This window comes from Choloepus didactylus, chromosome 2 (assembly GCF_015220235.1).
Source record: "Choloepus didactylus isolate mChoDid1 chromosome 2, mChoDid1.pri, whole genome shotgun sequence".
In the NCBI taxonomy this organism is placed as follows: Eukaryota; Metazoa; Chordata; class Mammalia; order Pilosa; family Megalonychidae; genus Choloepus; species Choloepus didactylus.
Window position 1 is genome coordinate 242,052,554 of NC_051308.1, and position 17,366 is coordinate 242,069,919.

Here is a 17,366-nt window from a genome sequence, read left to right on the forward strand (position 1 = left end):
TACTCGAACTGGACCAGGCTGATGAGAAGGAGCCAGACATGCCAGGAGTCAGGGAAAGTGCCTGCTGGGAACAGCGCGTACAAAGGAACAGAGCACGCAAAGGCCCTGAGGCAGACACGCAAGCAGCAGAAGGCGTGTGGCCACATGAAGGGGAGAGTGGGAGAGGGTGAAGCTGGAGAGGTGGGCAAGGACCAGAGAGGGCACAGGTGGTAAGGATGAGAAGCCAGACTTACAGGTGCAACTCCTGCCTCAGTCCTAAACTGAGTAACTTTGAACAAATTAACCCTCTGGTGTCTCAGTCTCCTCAGTTCTTAAATGGGGATAGCAATTATGCTTACCATAGAAGGGTCGTGAAAATTAAATGAACATTAATGAATATTAATTAAAATAATATAAGAAAATGCTTAGAACATGGTAAGTTCTGGATAAAATCTTTGAAACAGAAGCTTTGAGCTACCAGCAAGAACTGGCAGAAATATCTTTCTAAAAGCTCCAGAAGGGAGTTAATACAAAGTGAGTGTGGGGTTTCTATTTGGGGTGAAGGGAAAGTTTTGGAATGGCTGGTGGTGAGGCATGGCAGCACTGTGAATGTGATTATCCCACTGAATGGTATGCTTGGGAAGATTTATGTCGTAGAAATTGTTTCCCCAACTAAGAAATGAGAAAAACTAAAGAGATAATGACAATTAAATGCAATATATGATCCTGGAAGGGATCTAAGAATGGAGGAGAAAAGGCTCAAAAGGACATTACTGAGACAAGAAAAAACTGGAATACAGAATGTAAGTTTTGTACCAATGTTAAATTTCTTGAACTTGATAATTGCACTTAAGGTGATTACGTAAGTGGATATCCTTGTTTGAAGGAAATGTACAAGGAAGTATTACATATTCCAGGAGTATGATGTGTGCAACCTGCTTTTAACTGTTCAGAAGATAGACGGTTGACAGACAGAAAGAACAGTCTGGCAAAGATGGCAAAATGTTAGAATCGGTGGGTCTGGGTAGCTGGCGCGGTAGGTACGTTGGACTTCTCGGCATGGGGTTTGTATTACTTTTGCAACTGTCCTGTACGTTTGAAATTATTTCAAGATACAAAGTTGACTTGAATCATGAAAAGGAATGATCTGGAAAAAAATATTTTATTAGTGCTCCTTACCCTCTGGACTGGGAAGCCCAGGACTAGGGCACAAGGTTCTTTGATTCCGCAGGTGCAGCTCGTACAGGGGAAGACCAGCAGGCAGAGCTCACAGCCTGCAGAGAGAGGGCCCCTCCAGGCCAGGCACCATCCTAATCACTTCACCTGCGTTAACTCATTTACTTTTCACAACAACCGACTGAGGGAGGTACGCTTATTATCCTCATTTTACAGACAGAAAACCGGAGCTTACCCAGTATACCTCATAACAGGAAGGAAAAGTGGTGGCCGTTACGGGAGCTTTAGGCAGCCTTGCCTGGGGAATACAACAGTCCTACGCTCAAGAAAGCTCAGCAACAGTTAGAAGGTAGTAAATAGCCTTTTGACAGGAAAATCTTTAGTAGTGACAATATCGAATTGACTTCACTTTACTAAACTACAAACGCAAGAGGAGGAGTCTGGTCTTCAAGAAGCGCAATGCTATGTTCTAGTAAGCTATGTCCAGGAACAACATGAAAAGAGGAGTTGTTATTTTAAAGTGCTCCAGTTTCCCACAGACAGACACAGGCGGTCTCTGCAGATCCTGCTTCTGAGGGTCTCTGGCACCGTTACTAACGGGGTAGACACTGCAGGTGATGAGCTGCTCATGGTCATTTTCAACTTGTGACCATCAAGGGGAAACATGAAATGACTACAGAGGGGGCACTGGTTTCCTCACTCCAGGCTCCATACCCTCTCCATTAGAAAACAGAAACACTGAAGATGCAGGACCCGTCTTTGAAGGCAGTTGAAGATTAAGAGTCTTACCTCTCAGTTTGAGTTAGAACCAAAGTAGCAATGCAGTTATTGTTTGTGACACATCTAGAAACCCTCCCTGCTTGTTCCTATAGCACTAAGCCAGACAGAACCTACTAGAACATATTCATGCATCCCACTGAAATGGATGGGCTTAATCTTAAACCTATGCAGCCATCTGCTTATTATTTCTTCTGCAAGCGTACAAATCTTGCATCCATCAAATGAGTTTTCAGTATTGTTTCATTTGCTTGACCACTCGAGAGCTCAGGGGCCAAGATAAACATTCCACTCATTGGGAAGGGGCAGAAGGGCCCAGAACACGCTCCCCTGGGTGTGGCTGACCTGAGCACTGCGGCTCTGTTGGGGAAATGCTGTGGGGTTCTGCACTGCAGTCCCGGGTGCCCCTGTGTGGAGACACACCTCTCCCTGCCATCGCTGAGCCAGGCCCTGCCTCTAGCAGCCACAACGACCCCGAGTTTGCCACAGAGGTTACCAATTTCCATCCCAACTCCCCACTCCTCTCTATCATGAAGATACGCAGAAGCAATTATCCGCCTCTTAATGAAATTATACCAGGCATGACAGCACCTCGGAGCATCTCAATTCCAAAGGAGGAAAGAAGTGATGATTAAAACAAGAAAACAATCACAAAAGGAAATGATGAAGACAGCATCCAGGGTGGGCTGCCCCTTGCTCTGTGCTCTCCCACGAATCGAAGCGACTCTTTCCGATCACTCTTTCCTCTGAGCAGGGCCAGAGTGCTGCTCTTCTGTTAGTAAGGCTTCGATGGATGGATAAAATGATGGCATGTGCATCTCCACAGCAGGCAAGTCAAAAGCAACAGCTTTATGCTTGTTTAGGTTTTACAGTTTTATTCTGATAATTAAAACATTACTGTAAAATAATCAGCAAATTCAGAGCTATGTACTGCCTTAATTGTATATATTGTGTGATCACAAGGATAAAGGGAATATAATTACTTAGAAAAAAAATTTTTATTATAGTAAAAAAGTATACCTTAAAGATTCATTTATTCATGCAAAAATATTTATTGAGCAACTACTGTGTACCAGGTGCTGGGGTGTGCCTAGAAAGTAGGGAAAATATCCCTGCTCTTGTTTGCTGTTCAGCAAATAATTTCTGCAGCCAGAGTGAACCTGGATCTTTCAATTAATACGTGGAGAAAAAAGAAAAAAAATAGATGTGGATGTAAGGGGCTGATGAATTTAGTCCCAGTTCTCACTCATGATGGTTCAAACAAAGCCAGTGGTGGCTCAGCTTTGACGGATTCCAAGCGGAATGTCCTTAGAACAGTCTGCGTGAACCACATCCAAACCATCAGTGAGGACATGACCACACACAAAGAAGGCCAAGAGCTTCTTGGTCTTCAAGTTTCCATGAGCACACGGGAGACGGACCCCCAAGGTGGTTAAAAGCTATTCAGGAGGCAGGGCAAGATGGCGGCATAGACAGGAGTGGAAGCTAAGTAGTCCCCCTGGAACAACTACAAAAAAACAGAAACAACTAGTGAATAATCCAAAATAACTGTGGGGGGACAAACGAGACCATCCACTCATCATACACCAACCTGAATTGGGAGGAATGCCTAAGAACACAGCATAAAATCTGTAAGTAAAACCTGCGGATCCAAGTCGCGAGACCCCCTCCCCCATAGCCCGAGCTGCAAAGCCTCATGGTGCCAGAGAGAAGCTCTCTCCCAGCAAGCAAATATAGCTCAGGTGAGCTCCAACTGGGGTTTTAAGTAGCGAGTGTGAACTGCTCACTACAGGTACTAATCCCCAAAAAACAGACAGAGGCTTTGGGTGACGACTGACCTTGGAGAGCCAGAGGGTTGCCTTGGACAGGGTCTGAAGGGGACTATCTGTTTCTTTTTCGGCTCAGTGGAGAAAGCCCCAGTCATTTTCAGTTTCCAGGGCTGTGACTCAGAGAAGGGTGGAGACAGCACAAGCAGAGAGCGAGACCACTGAAATGCTAATGACCTCCACCTGGGGGGTCTGTCTTCTCTAGGAGGAAAGGGGTGGGGCCCTTTCCATTCAGAACCAGACCCCAGAGCCTGGGGGAACACGGCCATACCTCCTCACACCAGTCAAGAATTATAGGCTAACAGGCGTCACCTGCTGGGCAGAAAAGCACAGTGACCCGAGGCATCAAAGGGTGGAGCAATTTTCTAAGACACACCCACAGGGAAACCAGATACTGAATATTTCTTCCTTCTGGGACCTGAGCCTGTTCTGGTCTGGGAAAACCTGATTTGGATAACCAAGGAAACCATGCCTAGACAGCAGAAAATTACAACCTACACTAAGAAAAACAAAGTTATGGCCCAGTCAAAGGAACAAAGGTACACTTCAACTGAGATACAGGAATTTAAACAACTAATGCTAAATCAATTCAAAAAGTTTAGAGAAGATATTGCAAAAGAGATAGAGGCTGTAAAGGAAACACTGGGCATATATACGGCAGAAATCAAAAGTTCAAAAAAAACAACTAGTAGAATCTATGGAAATGAAAGGCACAACACGAGATGAAAGACAATGGAAACATACAACAGCAGATCTCAAGAGGCAGAAGAAAACACTCAGGAACTGGAGAACAAAACACCTGAAAGCCTACACGCAAAGGAGCACATGGAGAAAAGAATGAAAAAATATGAGCAATGTCTCCAGGAACTCAAGGATGAAACAAAGTACAATAATGTATGTATCATTGGTGTCCCAGAAGGAGAAGAGAAGGGAAAGGGGGCAGAAGCAATAATAGAGGAAATAATTAATGAAAATTTCCCATCTCTTATGAAAGACATAAAATTACAGATCCAAGAAGCGCAGCGTACTCCAAACAGAAGAGATATGAATAGGCCTACGCCAAGACGCTTAATAATCAGATTATCAAATGTCAAAGACAAAGAGAGAATCCTGAAAGCAGCAAGAGAAAAGCGATCCATTACATACAAAGGAAGCTTAATAAGACTATGTGCGGATCTCTCAGCAGAAACCATGGAGGCAAGAAGGAAGTGATGTGATATATTTAAGATACTGAAAGAGAAAAACCGCCAACCAAGAATCCTATATCCAGCAAAGCTGTCCTTCAAATATGAGGGAGAGCTCAAAATATTTTCTGACAAACAGACAATGAGAGACTTTGTGAACGAGACACCTGCCCTACAGGAAATACTAAAGGGAGCACTACAGGGTGATAGAGGACAGGAGTGCGTGGTTTGGAACACAATTTTGGGAGATGGTAGCACAACAATGTAAGTGCACTGAACAAAGGTAACTATGAATACGGTTGAGAGAGGAAGGTGGGGAGCATGTGAGACACCACAAGAAAGGAGGAAAGATAAAGACTGGGACTGTGTAACTTGGTGAAATCTAGAGTATTCAACAATTGTGATAAAATGTACAAATAAGGTCTTTTACGAGGGAGAGCAAGCAAATGTCAATCTTGCAAGGTGTTAAAAATGGGGAGGCATTGGGGGAGGGATGCAATCAGCATAAACTAGAGACTGTGACTAATAGAATCATTGTATTATGCTTCCTTTAATGTAACAAAGGTGATATACCAAGGTGAATGCAGATAAGAGGGGGGGATAGGGGAGGCATGTTGGACACTTGATATTGGTGGTATTGTCTGATTCTTCATTCTACTTTGATTTATGGTTATTTTTCCTTTTGCTGCTTCCTAGCTGTCATGTTTTTTTTCCTCTTTCTTTTGCCTCTCTACCTTCTTTGACTCTCCCTCCTGCTTTTTGGAAGAAATGTAGATGCTCTTATATAGATAGTGGTGAAGGTGTTGAACACATAAATGTATAACCATGCAGAAAACCATCGATTATTTACTTGGGATGGAATGTATGGTGAGTGAACAAAACCATATTAAAAAAAAATGGGTTGATGACAAAACCTCGAGGGCAATATACTGAGTGAAATAAGCCAGACACATAAGGACAATTATTGCAGGGTCTCACTGATAGGAACTAATTACAATATGTAAACTCATTGACATGAAATATAAGGTACCAAGATATAGGACGAGGGTTAAGAATGGGGAGTGGTTGCTTAGTATGAGCAGAATGTTCACTTAGGATGAACTTAAATGTTTGGAAATGAACAGGGGTGTTGGTAGCAAGATGTGAGAATAACTAACAGTGCCGAATGGTGTGTGAATGAGGTGAAAGGGGAAGCTCAGACTCATATATGTCACCAGAAGGAAAGCTGGAGGTCAAAAGATGGGAATGTATAAAACTGAATCCTATAGTGGGCAATGTCCATGATCAACTGTACAAATACTAGAAATCACTTCCATGAACCAGAACAAATGTATGACAATACAATTAGAAGTTAACAATAGAGGGGCATATAGGGAAGAACTATATACCTGTTACAAACTATATACTACAGTTAGTAGTATTTCAACATTTTTTCATAAACAGTAACAAATGTACTATACCAACACTACGAGTCAACAATTGAGGGGGGTTGGTTAGGGATAGGGGAGGATTAGAGTTTCCTTTTCTTTTTTTCTTTTTTCATCTTTCACTTTATTTCTTGTCTGGAGTAATGAAAAGTTTCTAAAAATTGAACAAAAATTAAGTGTGATGGATGCACAGCTGTATGAGGGTACCCAGGGGCAAGTGATTGTACACTTTGGATCTTTGGATAATTGTATGGTATCTGAACAATCTCAATAAAAATGAAAAAAACAAAAACAAACAAAAACAAAAACAAAAACAAAAACAAAAGCTATTCAGGACAAGACACCTAAACTCTGTTCCAATCAAGATGGCGGACTGAGATGCTTCAGGGCTCCATCCCACCACAGAATAACCAGCACGAATGGCAGAAACATCTTTCTCAAAGCTCGAGAAGACAGTGAAAGGACTGCACCCCACCCCTCACCACTCTGCACGGAGATGGAACACACTCCCAGTGCACAGATTCCTGGTCCCAGTTCAGGAGCGAGCAAAACATACAAAGAAATAGGAAGTGATGCCCAGGCAAAGGAAAAGATTAAAGCATTATAAACCACCAATGAAAGCATCAGACCTGGGACATTCCAGACAAAGACTTTTTACAAAATGCTCAAGGACAAGAAGGCTCATCACATGGTTTGCAGTGGTGAACATTAAAAACAACTTCAATGTCTAAACGGCTGAAACGTCAAATTATTGCACATTCATTCAGAGAAGTACTATGCAGCCAATAATAATAGTGCTGTAGAACTAAATTTATTGGCAGAAAGATCTATATGTTCCACCTTGAGGATGAAAAAACATTATCTATGCAATTTATGTGCACAGAAAAATGTCTGGAAGGATATACACCAACACGTTAATAAATAAGCTATCAAGGAAATGCAAATCAAAATCACAATGAGATATCACTGCACTCTCTCTAGCATGGCTATAATAAAAAGACATAAAATAGCAAATTTTGGTTGGGATGTGGAGAATTGAAACCCTCAAACATTGAAGCTGTGAATGTAAAATGGTACAAGTTTGGAAAACAGTCTGGCAGTTCCAAAAGAATAAACAGAATTATCATATGACTGGGCAATCCCTAGGTATATACCCAAGAGAAATGAAAACATATGTCCACACAAAACCTTGTATACGAATGTTCATAGCAGCATTATTCATAATATCCCCCCCAAAATGGAAACACCCAAATGTCCATCACTGATGAAAGGATAAAGTGTGGTACATCCAAGCAATGCAATATTAGTTGGCAATCAAACGGAATGAAGTACTGATGCATGTGCTACATTATGGATGAGCCTTGAAAACATAATGCTAAGTGAAAGAAGCCAGTCATAAATGATCACATATTGTATGATTCCATTTCAGTGAAATGTCCAGAACCAAGAGTTGTACAACTCTGTGAACATACTAAAAACCACTGAATTGTAAATTTTAAGTGGGTGGAGTGTATGAGATGTGAGTATATCTCAATAAAACTATTTAAAATGTTTTAAAAATGGTCCAAAATATGCTCAAAGACCTAAAACATGAACAAAGAACCAAAGGAAATCAGGAACAGGAGACGAACACAAAGAGATCAACACAGAGATGGAAATTATGAAAAGGAACCAAAGAGAGCTAAAGACCACAGTAACAGAAATTTTTAAAAATTTCCTTGAGGGGTTCAACAGCAGATTGGAGCTGGCAGAAGAAAAAAATCAATGAACTTGAAGATAAGACACCTGAAATCTTCCAGTCCGAGGAACAGAAAGAATAAAGAATGAAGAAAAGTGAATCGAGTCTGAGGAACCTCTGGGACACCACCAGGCATCCCCATGTATGCACTGTGGGAGTCCCAGACGGAGATGAAAGAGAGAAAGGGGCACAGAGGATATTCAAATAAATAATGGCTGAAAACTTCCCAAACTTAACGAAAGACATGAAAATCTAGATCTAAGATGTTCAACAAACCCTCAACAGGAAAAGACCAAATAGACTCATGCTGCACCACATTATAATCAAACTACTGAACACCAGAAGATAAAGCGAGAATGCTGAAAGCCATGAGACAGAAGCAACATGTCACATACAAGGCAGCTTCAACAGGATTAAGTGATGATTTCTCATCGGAAACCACGGAGGCAAGAAAGCAGTGGGAAGACGTATTTAAAGTGCTGGAAGCAAAAAATTGCCAACCAAGATTTCTATAACTGGCAAAACTGTCTTTCAAAAGTGAGGGATGCCGATCTCTCTAAGCCCACTCAGCAGGTGGACTCACTACCCTTCCCGCTGCGTGGGACATGACACCCAGGGGTGTGAATCCCCGTCAACATGGGACATAACTCCTGGAGATGAACATGGACCCAGAACTGTGAGATTGAGAGGATCTTCTTGACCAAAATGGGGAAGAGAGATGAAACAAAATAAGGGTCCAGCAGCTGAGAGATTTCAAAATGGAGTCGAGACGTCACTCTGGAGGGTATTCTTATATGCTACATAGATACCACATTTTAGTTTTTAGTGTGTTGGAATGGCTAGATGGAAATACTTGAAGCTGTTGAACTGCAACCCAATGATCTTGATTCTTGAAGACAACTGTATACTATCTAGCATGCACAGTGTGACTGTGATTGTGAAAACCTGGTGGCTTGCACTCCCTTTATCCAGTGTATGGACAGATGAGTGGAAAAATGGGGACAAAAATTAGATGAAGAATCGGGTGGGATGGAAGGGATGGGAAGATTTAAGTGTTCTTTTTTCCTTTTATTTTTATTTTGGAGTAAGGAAAAGGTTCAAAAATTGATTCTAGTGATGAACACACAAATGTATGATGCTATGAATAACTGATTGTACACTATGGATGACTCAAACTGTATTTAAAAAAAAAGGTAAATGAACAATGGGGGGAGGAGGGGAATGGGATGTTTTGGATGTTCTTTTTCATTTTAATCTTTATTTTTTGGATAATGAAAATGCTCAAAGTTTGTGGTGATGAATGCACAACTATATGACGATACTGTGAACAACTGACTGTATGCTCTGAATGACTGTATGTTATGTGATTATATTTCAATAAGATTGCACAAAAAAGTGAGGAATGGATTAAGATATTCCCAGGTGGAGTTTGGTCCACAACCTGAAGGAGTGATGTCATCAACATGGCAACATACACAGCTTCTGAGAATTCCTCTCCAGAGATTCAACGATAAAAAGGGCAATTCTGAATTGTTTGGAACTCTGGAGGAGGATACAGACTGGAGAAGGACCCTGCAGATGCCGAACTGAAGAAAGAGAAGAATATCAGGTAAGAATCTTCTGTCCTGGACCAGTCAGTCCTCTCCCCTTCCCCTCACTCGTTCTCATGTGGGAAAGGCACAGAATCAGCAACAGGGACCCCTCCCACCAGGGACACAGATTTTAAAAGCTCTCACAGCAGTGAGACATACCCCCATTGTTTGAAGACCCAGAGGACAGAGGAGGACATTTCAAGGGCCAGGTCAGTGAGGGACAAAGGAACTGAGAAAACATAGATGGAGACTGAATTTTCAGTCCTAGATCTAAAAACCCTTCCCTAAAGGCAGCCATTTCCTTGCCTTGGGAATGGATGGAGTACTCAGTCAGCTGAAGGAGTCCTCTGCCACAGGTGTAGCCCCACATCGCACCAGATTTTGGCTGGCAAAGTGAAGGCATAGGAATCCCACAGTTTCAGCTCACCTGTGTAGACGCAGCCTGTGGTCAGAGGCAAAGCAGCCTCTGAGGATGATTAAGTTACTGAACAGCACCATCTGCTGGACAGTCCAGAAAGCACAAGGGAACAGAAACATTTAAGATGCTCCAGATCCTTTATTAGGACCACAGGAGCTGGTCTAGAAGCCCTGCAAAGAAATCCAGCCCTTTTGGCTGAGAAATACAGACAACCCAACTGTCAAAGCAGGATTCTAAAACAAGCCTAGGTCCTGTTGACTGGCAGAAAACAGAGCACAACTGGAAGCCAGCAGATCTGTATTACCACACACAGTGAACTTGCTGGGGTGCCCAGTGCCTACCTCCCATCTCTGTGGCAGGCCATGGTGGGTGCCTGATTTGGGGGGAAGACGGGGGGCAGAGCCAATCTGACAACTGGCCAGCAAGAGAAACAAAGAAATATAAAGAGCAAAGAAAACCCAAGGCAAAAGAGAGAAAATGACTTCCAGAATAAACTAATCAAGGAAATGAGATGCCTAGACAGCAAAAAATCACAAGCCACACCAGGTCATATAAAGATATGGCCCAGTCAAAGGAACAAACTAACACCTCAACTGAGATTCAAGAGTTGAAACAACTAATTAAAGATGTTCAAACAAATCTTCTAAATCAAATTGAGTTGAAAGAAAATGTGACAAAAGAGATGAAGGATACAAAGAATGACCATACAGAAGAATTTGTAAGCTTGAAAAAACAAATGGAAGAACTTATGGGAATGAAAGGCACAATAAAAGAGATGAAAAACACAACAGTGACATACAACACCAGACTTGGAGAGGCAGAAGAAAGGATTACTTAACTAGAGGACAGGACATCTGAAATCCTATACAAAAAAGGACAGACAGGGAAAGGAATGGAAAAACATGAGCTGGATCTCAGAGATCTCAATGACAACATGAAGCACACAAATATACATGTTATAAGTGTCTCAGACGGAGACGAGAAGGGAAAAGGGGCAGAAAGAATAATAGAGGAAATAATCAATGAAAATTTCCCAACTCTCATGAAAGATATAAAATTACAGGTCCAAGAAGCACAGCATACCCCAAACAGAATTGATCCAAATAGACCTACTCCAAGACACTAATCAGACTGTTAAATGTCAAAGACAAAGAGAATTCTGAAAGCAGGAAGAGAAAAGCAATCCATCACATACTAGGGAAACTCAATAAGATTAAGTGTGGATTTCTCAGTAGAAACCATGGAGGTGAGAATGCAGTGGCATGATATATTCAAGATACTGAAAAGAGAAAAACTGCCAACCAAGAATCCTACATCCAGCAAAACTGTCCTTCAAAAATGAGGGAGAATTTAAAATATTTACATATAAACAGACACAGAGAGTTCATGAACAAGAGACCTCCTTTACAAGAAATACTACAAGGATTACTACAGACAGATAGGAAAAGGCAGGAGAGAGAGGTTTGGAGGATAGTGTAGAAATGAAGATACCAGGAGATAGAAAGAGGGTAAAGACTGGGCATTTGATGCTGAAGGAGTACAGAATGTTCAACAGGATTGACTGTATAAATCCAGAAATGGGTAGCACAATATTGGGTGATGGTAGCACAATATTGTAAGTATGCTGACTGTGAGTACAGTTGAAAAAGGAAGGCTGGGGCATGTAGGACAAGAGAAGGAAAGATAGAAGATAAAGACTGGGATGGTATAACTTAGTGAAACCTAGAGTGGTCAATGATTGTGATTAAATGTTCAAATATAAGAATGTTTTCACATGAGGGAGAACAAATGTCAAGTTTGCAAGGTGTTGAAAGTTGGATGGTATTGGGGAAAAACACAATCAATGCAAACTAGAGTCTATAGTTAACAGTATCATTTTAATATGCTTCCGTTAATTGTAACAAAGGCAATATATCAAAGCTAAATGTCTATAAGAGGGAGATATAAGGGAGGAGTATGGGATTCTTGGTGTTGCTGTTGTCTGACCTTTTTACTGCATTTTATTTTCAGTTTTTCTTTTTATTGTTTTTTAGTTGTCATTTTTCTTTCTTTTTTTGGCTCTTTCTCTTTCTTTGTGGAAGAAATGGAAATGTCTTCATATAGATAGTGGTAGTGAATGAATATGTGATTACACAGGGATCCATTGATTGTTTACTTAGGAGGGAATGTGTGGTGTGTGAATAATACTGTCTAAAGAATAAACAGAGGGATACAAGTGTTGGAGAAAATGTGGAGAGAGGGATGTACCTTTTCACTGTAGGTAGAGAAGTATATTGGTGCAGCCCATCTGGAGGGCAGTGTGGTGGTTCCACAGGAAGCTAAGCATGGGGTTGCCATATGGTCCTGCAACCCTGTTATTGGGTATATACTTGGAAGAACTGAAAAGAGGGACACAAACGGACATTTGCACAGTGGGTATATGGTGGCAGTATTCATGATTCGCTGTGGATGGAGATGGCCTAAGGATACACTGACTGATGAAAAGGCGAACTGTGGTGTATACATACATACAATGGAATATTAAGCTGTTACAAAAAGGAATGAAGTTATCGGGTATGCAACTAGATGAATGGACCATGAAGACAGTATGTTGAGTGAACTAAACCAGAAATGAAAAGACAAACATTATAATGCCTCACTAATATGGACCAACTATAATGTGCAAACTCTGAGAATTGAGTCTGAGAGCACAGGTTATCAGGGGAAGGCTTATTGTAAAGGTTCCTAGATTGCACAGCAGTTACATCTATTCCTGAACTGTAATGGCTATTTCTAAATTCTGAGATGCTGAGCTCTTTGTTTATAACCTGGTTGGTCCCTGGAACTTTGGGTATCTGTGTGACACCCAAGACTCAGAGCCAGAGTCTGGCAGCTATGAACGTCAGCATTACCCCATACAGCAAATGTTAAAGAGTCTGAAAAAGAGACCAGACTTCAATTAGATAAATGAACAAAATGAACTTGGTTAGGACTAAGGTAAATCAGACTAAAGGGTAAAGAGTGATACTGACAGTGTTCTAAAACTTCAACTTCTGTGTGAGACCAAAGGAAGAGGCATTTATTAGGTGCAAAATCTATATTTTCTGTAGCACACTATAAAATATTTTAACTCCATATGGTCATTTTACTCAAACACCATAATTACATGGAACTTTGAATAGGGGAGTGAAATCTGGTTGGTTTGTACAGGTTAGTGTGAAGCCGCAATACATCCCAGAATTAATTTTGGTAGAAAATAAAAACGTATTTGCAAAGCCCCCTTGAAGAACTGGGGGAAAATTCCACCTGGGGAATTACTGATTTTCTCACAAGCATTGGGGACTACCAATTTAGAAGGTGGAGCCCTTGATCTTGGGGCTTGCCCTTATGAAGTTTTTTACAGCTAAGGAGAGGTGAAGCCTACTTATAATTGTGCCTAAGAGTATCCCCAGAGAACCTCTTTTGTTGCTCAGATGTGGCCCCTCTAAGCCAACTCTGCAGATGAACTCACTGCCCTCCCCCCTACGTGGAACATGACTCCCAGGAGTATAAATCTCTCTGGCAATGTGAGACGTGACTTGCAGGGATGAGTTTGGCTATGGCATCATGGGATTGAGAAAGCCTTCTTGGACCAAAAGGGGGGAAGAAAAATGAAATAAAATAAAGTTTCAGTGGCTGAGATATTTCGATAGAGTTGAGAGGACAGTCTGGAGGTTATTCTTATGAATTATATAGCTATCCCTTTTCAGTTTTTAGTGTATTGGAATAGCTAGAAGGAAATACCTGAAACTGTTGAACAGCAACCCAGTAAGCCTTGACTCTTGAAGACAACTGTATAACTATTTAGCTTATACGGTGCGAATGTGTGATTGTGAAAACTTTGTGGCTCCCACTCCCTTTATCCAGTGTATGGACAGATGAGTAGAAAACTTAGTTCTAAAGGTAAATGAATAATAGGGAGGGATGGGAGTATGGGATGTTTTGGGTGTTCTTTTTGACTTTAATTTTTATTCTTATTCCTTTTTTGTGGTAATGAAAATTTTCAAAAATTGATTGTGGTGATGAATGCACAACCATATAATGGTACTATGAACAATTGATTGTACATTGTGGATGATTGTATGGTTTGTGAATATATCTCAATAAAACTAAATTTTAAAAAAAGGAAAAAAATACAACAGCAACAAAAAAAAGATATTCCCAGGTAAACAAAACCTGAGGGGGTTCATTACCACCAGACCAGCCCTATAGGAAATGCTGAAGCGGGTTCTGCAGGCTGAAAGGAAAGGAAGTTAGACAGCTGACCGAAGCCCCATGAAGAAGTAAAGACTTCTGGTAAGGGAAATGGCACAGGTAAACAAAAATACCAGTGCTATTGTATTTTTTATTTATAAGTCCACTTTATAACTTCTTACAGGTTCTAAAAGGCAAATGCACTAAACGTAATGAGAAATCAGTGGTTTTAGACTACTAATGTACACACATGTAGTTTGTGACGAGAACCACATAAAGGTGGTGGTGGGGGCAACAAAGGAATGTAGAAGCATAGTTTATATATGGTCTTAAAGTTAAGTTGGTATCAAAGCAAACAAGTTTGTTAGAGATTTAGGATGTTAAATTTAAGCTCCATGGTGACTGCAAAGAAGATTTCAGAGAATATGAAAACTCATAGAGACAAAGTAGAGAATAGGTTAGCAGGAGAGGGGGGCAGGGGCAATGGGGAGTTAATTTGAATTGAGTGTAGGGTTTCTATTTGAGGTGAAGGAAAAGTTCTAGTAATGGCCGGTGGTGAAGATACGGCAACATTGTGAACGTAACTCAACTTACTAAATGGTATGCTTGGGAGCGGCTGGGATGGGAAGATTTATGCTGTGTATATTTCCACAATTAAAAAAAAACCTAAAGACAAAAGAGGTTCTAGCAAAGAAACCCAGCTCTTCTCGCTCTAGCACCTGCCCCGGGAATTCCTGGATTTCAGTTCTTCTCCAGAAGTGTTAGGATGTATCTGTCTCACCAAAAGAATAAGTTATTGCTTCATCACAAAAAGATGCTCCATCTCTGCTTCAGTGATGCAGCGCAGTTCAGCTCAGAGTTCAGTTCAGTAATGAACCCTGGACAAGGGGTGCAGAAAAGAGGGACGCCTGGAGGTCTGTTTCTCAGGAGAGGTGCTGAACGCCTTTTGGGTGCGTGAGACACGAACAGTGCAGATATGACTATCTATATTATGCATTATATATTGGAACTTTCTTCAACAAGCACTTGGGTGGAGAAGAGAGGTGTTCCTTCTCTTGTGGAAGCCACCAACCACCCCAAGCACTCTGCCTGAGAAAATAAAAACTTTAATAATTTTTTTCATACTTTGTTCAAAAATAATATGAAAGAGCCACCTGTAAGGGCCCCCTAGGTATTGATGTAAAGTTCACAAAACTTAGTTGCCATGATACCGATTTCAAGTGGCCACGATAAAAGGTTGCAGATACATATACTGGGGGAGGTTTATCATGGGGAAATTAGACTCGTAGAATTTCACCGAGCTGTGATTGATAACTTCTCAGTGAAATGGTCAACTTTCAGAGGGCAGGAAAGAGCAGAGCATAAGAGACAAAATCAAAAACAAAAACATCATTTGGCAAGAAAGGATCAGACTCGTGTTTGGGGCTGAGGTTCTCCAACTCTTAATCCCCTGTTTAAACCACATCACGACTGCTGGATCTCAAGACTGAGGCAAGGCGGGATCTGACAACCTCTCTACCTCTTCAGGCACACGTGTACCCCGGAACCTCATGGTGTGGCTCTAGGCGTCCCTGCATGTGGCCAAGTCTATGTGCACGCTCCATCACGCTTGTCCCCCGCTGTGGGCTGTGCGACACCGTAGACTGGTGGCTCCCCAGGTGACCATTGCTCTAGATTGGTGGTTTGAGACCCACCTGAAGGGATTTTTAAAACACAGATTGCTGGACCCCATGCCCAGAGTTTTTGATTCAGTAGGTCTTGATCTTGGACCCCACAAGGAACTACTGCCCCAGACCCCTGCCTCTTCCACAACAGAAGGAGCATCTCCTCTCTCCTCCACCAAAATCTTGTTAAAGAAAGGTCCAAGAACTTCCTGCTTGAACAGACATGGAGATTGCTGCCTGCCCTGGACCCCTGAGATGTTACCTCACAATCCATCCCTACCAGCTCTGTAATAATCATCAGGGTGCACATTTTCTTCTCAATCACACAGCCCATTCAAATCTGACACTTGAAACCTATGTAACATCCACCCACCAGCACTGCTGTCTGCAACTAATCAAGTGCCACTCTACCATCCCACCACCCTACTTCTTTTTATTGCTTTCTTTCTCTTCCCAGTTCACTAAATGGGGTCTCTTACAGGCATGGGTCTTTGCCTCTTGCTTTTCTCTAAAGCAGTCTATTTACTCACATGGTCTCAGGAAGGAGGAAGGATACTTTCAACTCTCACGCAGCAGTTACTTCCCCCTGCACTGCACACATACCTGCACCCCAGACAAGAGTCAGTAATTCTGATTGCTTGCAATGGGAACAAACTGGTTTGTGATGCATTCAAAGCTTCTCTTCTACCTGCACCCCCTTTTAGTGGAAGAAGTATTTTTAGACAGGGCAGTCAGGATACAATGGAATGAACACTGGAGTAAAGACACGACTGTGCAACTTTGGGTAAGGGCCACTTGGCACCTTGATTTTCTCATCTGTAAAGTGGGAATATTAGTATCTATCTTGTTGTCTGTGAGGGGGGAAATAAATTACTATGTGAAATATTTTTAAGTGGCAAGGCTCTCTTAACTCGGAGCTATTATTAGACTTGGGCCTTCTAACCAGCCATACCTGTGTGGCCTTCTTAAAAAAAATAAACTTGTCTGCTTTTGAAAAATGTTAGATTAAGAGAAAAGTTGCGAAGACCGTCAAGTCCCATATATGCGTCACCGGTTTCCTCTAAGATCAATGTCTTATATAACCACGGGCCATTTGTCAAAATGAAGAAATTGACATTGCCATATTACTATTATTAACTTAAACACAGACTTGAATCGATTCCACCAGTTTCTCCTCGAAAGTCTTTTTTCTGCCCCAGCACCCAGTTCAGAGTGGTCTCCTCTAGTCTGTGACAGCATCTCAGTCTTTGTTTTTCATGACTTTAATGGTTTTGAGGAGTTCTGGTCAGGTATTTTGTAAACGTCCCGCAATTTAGTTTGGTCTGCTCTTTCTCCCCGATTACACCGAGGTTTGTGTGTTTTTAAGAAGATCG

At 41.5% G+C, this 17,366-nt stretch overlaps 1 protein-coding gene across 7 annotated transcripts in view; it reads right to left on the minus strand.

Annotated features, from left to right (window-relative positions):
* The window catches only part of CAMTA1 (calmodulin binding transcription activator 1), a 955,716-nt gene that overhangs the window by 31,170 nt on the left and 907,180 nt on the right, over positions 1-17,366 (minus strand). Inside the window, exon 1 of one of the 7 annotated variants that reach the window (XM_037828629.1) lies at positions 1,159-1,394. The exons of the other annotated variants lie outside the window; for them this stretch is intronic. The gene's annotated coding sequence lies outside the window, so the exon portion shown is untranslated. Of the gene's footprint in view, positions 1-1,158; positions 1,395-17,366 lie in introns of those variants that run through there. 7 annotated transcript variants of the gene reach the window in all.